We start from the raw sequence: 4,584 nt of genomic DNA, 5'->3' as shown, positions 1-4,584 counted from the left end.
GGTAGATAACATCACCCATGAATCAACATAGACAGAAAACAACAAACCAAGACATCTACTTGACAGCAACAGGTACATATTCAACTCGGGCAATACCTACTTCGAATGGACAGCACAGGAGGTCACTAGTCAAACAACGCCTGTAGTGTTACGTGGACAATCGATCAACGTCATTTAACATTGATACATGATATTGTAAGACACTTGTCATTCAGGATTTGATCTTTCTAAAGATTTTAAATCATAAAATATAAAATCTTTCTTTAATGAAAATGAGGTGTGTCGCATAATTGGTGTATTTCATGTATATTCCTTGTTCGGTGTAACTGAATACATAATATCTGTCTTCATGAAGAAATGCATAAATGGGCATCATATGTCATCGTCAAATTAGACGAGAAAAATGCACCAAGTTATTGCCCATGGCTGGGTTCACTAATTAGTTATGTCTATGGTAAGCACATGCAGCACTGTTAATTTGTGTATATTTTCATGTTAAATGACAGGTGAACTTTCATATATGCAGTTAAACAAACGTGGTCTCGCTTAATTATTGGCATATATATGCACAAGATATGTAAGTCACACATAAAGCCATCCCGTATCAGGTAATTCAACTCATGTTAAAGTCAATCATCCAGACAGCCGTCACCCAATTTATTTGTCCATTATTGTATAAATTGGCATCTGCGTTGTATGAAGAGAGTCCTAAGTTTGACAATCGAGTAGAGTAGTCACGCTTTCTTGACGTGGTGGCCATGTCGGCCACCGCGATACAAAATTGTACTTCATGAACATTGGAAGCGTTGTGTTAGAAATTATTTAACAGAAATGAATCTCGATGAAAACAGAAATGAACTTTAGTTGTTACTGTGTATTATCAACGAACAACGTGTAATTACGTGACAACATGTACTTTTAATAGCGAGCTCGCTGAGCCGCCGTAGGCGGCTCGAGAGCTCGCATTACGTTAACACGTGTATTGGACTGTAAATCTACACAGGTTGTTGTTTTGAAAAGTTTGGTATCTGCGCGCGCAACCGAACCTGATATCCGAAACCGGAACTGGAAATTGGAAGTAAATAACCAGCGTCTCCTGATTGATCATAATGATAAAATAGAAAAAAATGATCAAATTTACGGCTTTTAAATATTTTAAAATTCTTCTCTCTATTTATTATTATTGTTACTATATTTCGAATAAAGCATCAGCATTCTTCGTGTAAAACATTTGTCTTCATTCAGGGACTTCCCCGTTCGATGACGTCATCACAAAATGTATCCAAGTAACGAATGACGTCACCGTTTTGTGTGTACATAGCAAGTGTCAACACCGACCGCTACTCGCACTTTTTTATTAAAAATGATGACAAAACAAGTAAGTGCTATTATTTATTGGACGATTGCCATTGAGGAACAAACACGCAATTGGTTCGGCATGTACTCAGGTACCAAACTTTTTCAAACAACAATCTGCACAGTCAAATACTCGATTTCATTATCATTTCATATATGTTTTTCTTTCACTGTCTAAGCCATGCATTACATTTAAATTTAAAGGTGGTAAATCACATTTGAGTATCATTTCAACATGACCAAACTTTATTATCTGATATTGTAGATATCCAAGGTGCCTGAACCACGTGACTTTTTCGGCTATTTTTGGGACAATCGGATGTAAACAAAACGTCGCTTCAGGTAACCTTTTTGATAATTTCTTCATTATTTCAAAACCATTTTCAAAAAAAAACAAAGACGAGTGCCCGGTCATTGTCAAAAGACACAACTTTGGTAAGTTTGCGCTAAATTAATTAAGTAATTTTTCCAAAAAGTGCAACCGCGTGCTTGAAAACACACGAAGTGAAATGCTATGTGTGGTATATTTTTTATTCGATCAACAAAAACGCAGATTACAATATTGTCGAGGGTTTAAAAAAAAGGGCGGACATTGTAATTCTTCATAGAGAAGCTACATACATTGTATATTTGCGCAAATACATCTGATTCGGAGTCTGTGTATGAAAATGTAATGATGCTATTTGTGGGACAAAATTTTTAAATGCTATGTGTGGTATACAAACTAAACTAGAGAATCGAAAGATTGACATTAACGTCAATTACATTTAAAGTCTGTCTGAATAACAAAAGTTGGTCAATAAACATTGTTGTTAGTGTTTTGCGCGCCTTAAATATGATAATCCTACGTTCATGTTACTATAAATTATCATGATTGTCGATAACTTATATTCATATTTTGTTTACTTTGTTTGCGAACAGTGTGGCAGAGAGGTCAAAACACGGTCGGGGATCTCCTAACACAAAGCCACCCACGCACGGACAGGAAAAAAGTTCCGTCGGGCAAACTTTTTCTTGTTTGTTTCTATAAAATTGATTGTTACAAAATGTTGAATTTTCAGTGAATTGTTACTGCCGACTAATGCACTTGTTTAATACACAAAATCGTAAGGATTATTTGTGCAAGATGTCATGTGAATATTATTGCAACAAAACTACAAAAAGTGTTAGTTGTGTGTTTTTTAGCAGGAATGTGTAGGCATTTTTTACTGTAACCAATTTAATAAATAAGCATAAAGAGATCATACAGCATTTTTAAACAAATAGACACTAGGATCAATGACATTTTTTTCTGGAAAATCATGTATTTGTATGTAAATCCTATTGAGCTATCTGATATATCACACATGCTATTTTTTAAGTTTAACAGTTTATATCAGTTGTATTTTGTTCTTTTCAGGGAGATTAAAGTATTTTTGGAAGCACCTTCAAGAGACGTACTGATATCTTTATCAATGAAAAGTTGTCATACAAACATGTATAGTAAATGTTCCAAAGTTTAAATGACTCTTTGATTTATTACCAGATGGTGCAAGTATTGCAGGGAAAGAAAACAATCAAAATAAACATTACATAAAAATTTGACATTTCAACAAATTGAACAACATTATATGATTTAATGTTAATTACTTGGTGCAGTGGTAACAAGATCTTGCAGCGCCCTTTCATGACCGGGGCGAATGAGTATTTTCATTAAACATCTCAAACTATTGTCAGTTATTCAACTTTCATTTGAATTTGAGTAAATTAAGTATTGATGCAATTCAATATGTTTGTTGGTATAATGACCCCCACAAGTCAAGACGTTTTGGCGATGATCATTTGTTATGACTTAATTGAAGCATTCATATGTTTGAATAGCAAGATTTGCAAATTCATAAATTGACTGATTACAATTTCTTTGTGAATACTAATGTACTTCTTTATGTATTTGGCGCTTTAATTTCTATTGTTACATGTGCATGCTAGTTATAAAGTAATGGTATTATTAATGACGTGTTTATTTTGATATACTGAAGATATTCATGGAGATAATATTGGAATAGACCACAAACAAGCATTATTGGATTCGAAGATGTTCAAATGGAGATGATATTGGAATAGACCACAAACAAGCATCATTGGATTTAAATTGTTATTTGTTATGAAACACCTGTTTTATTAACACACATTATCAGATTTTATATTTATCTAATCAATTTTAGTAATAACATAGATACAAAACCGATAAATATACACACATATCAATACACACACTTTGTTTTGCTTATGCAAAAATACACGTTAAATGGTATGTTTGCGTAGTTAGTTGAAATAGCTTTCCATAAACATCACAGAATGAAGCGGGGTCCCTGTCTCTGTCACTGTGGTTTTGATTTTTAACTTGCCACATATCACCTTCCGTGTGGTTTGATGGTGTTCATGTAGTTCTTACACAGCTTCGAACCTTAAAAGCGTTACAGATATTTCGACTAATCCTTTTCAAGTCTGAAAAACAAAAGAAGTAAAACCCATTTTAAAGCATGTGCTCTTATTTTCTTTGTCATTCATTAAAATATGGACCAAATTCAATAATCAGGCAGAAATATCAATCATTATATTTATTTAAAGACAATAAATAAAACAAAGAAATATTATATTTCAACATAACATGTATGCTTTAATAAAAATTAAGTTCAGTTAAACATAAATTGGTTAATCATTACACGATTACTTCAGTATTCAATAATGTAACATTTGGTTAATTTGATATATTTTCAGGACAGACTAAAGTTTATGTTCTAGATTCTTACAAAACTGTGTTCAGATTAAATGCAGAATTCTTGTATACCACACATAGCATTTAAAAAATGTATCCAACACATAGCAGTATAACATTTATATACACACACACTCCGAATAAGATGTATTTGCGCAAACATACAATGTAAGTAGCTTCTCTATGAAGAATTACAATGTCCGCCCTATTTTTAAACCCTCGACAATATTATAATCAATGTTTTTGTTGATTGAACAAAAAATATACCACACATAGCATTTCACATCATGTGTTTTCAAACACGCGGTTGCACTTTTTGGAAAAAAATACTTAATTAATTTTGCGCAAACTTAACAAAGTTGTGTCTTTTGACAATGACCGGGCACTCGTCTTTGTTTTGTTTTTTAAATGGTTTTGAAATAATGAAGAAATTATCAAAAAGGTTACCTGAAGCGACGTTTTGTTTACAT

The 4,584-nt window shown here is 32.8% G+C and overlaps 1 long non-coding RNA gene across 1 annotated transcript; it reads left to right on the top strand.

The window, feature by feature from the left end:
* The first annotated feature begins 1,602 nt into the window (after nt 1–1,602).
* Nucleotides 1,603–3,347, top strand: LOC127869354 (uncharacterized). The gene is made up of 2 exons (XR_008044522.1): nt 1,603–1,698; nt 2,278–3,347. It is a non-coding gene; the product is annotated as an uncharacterized LOC127869354 (long non-coding RNA).
* The last annotated feature ends 1,237 nt before the right edge of the window (nt 3,348–4,584 follow it).

This window comes from Dreissena polymorpha, chromosome 2 (genome assembly GCF_020536995.1).
Source record: "Dreissena polymorpha isolate Duluth1 chromosome 2, UMN_Dpol_1.0, whole genome shotgun sequence".
NCBI lineage: Eukaryota > Metazoa > Mollusca > Bivalvia > Myida > Dreissenidae > Dreissena > Dreissena polymorpha.
This window is presented reverse-complemented; position numbering and strand designations above follow the sequence as displayed.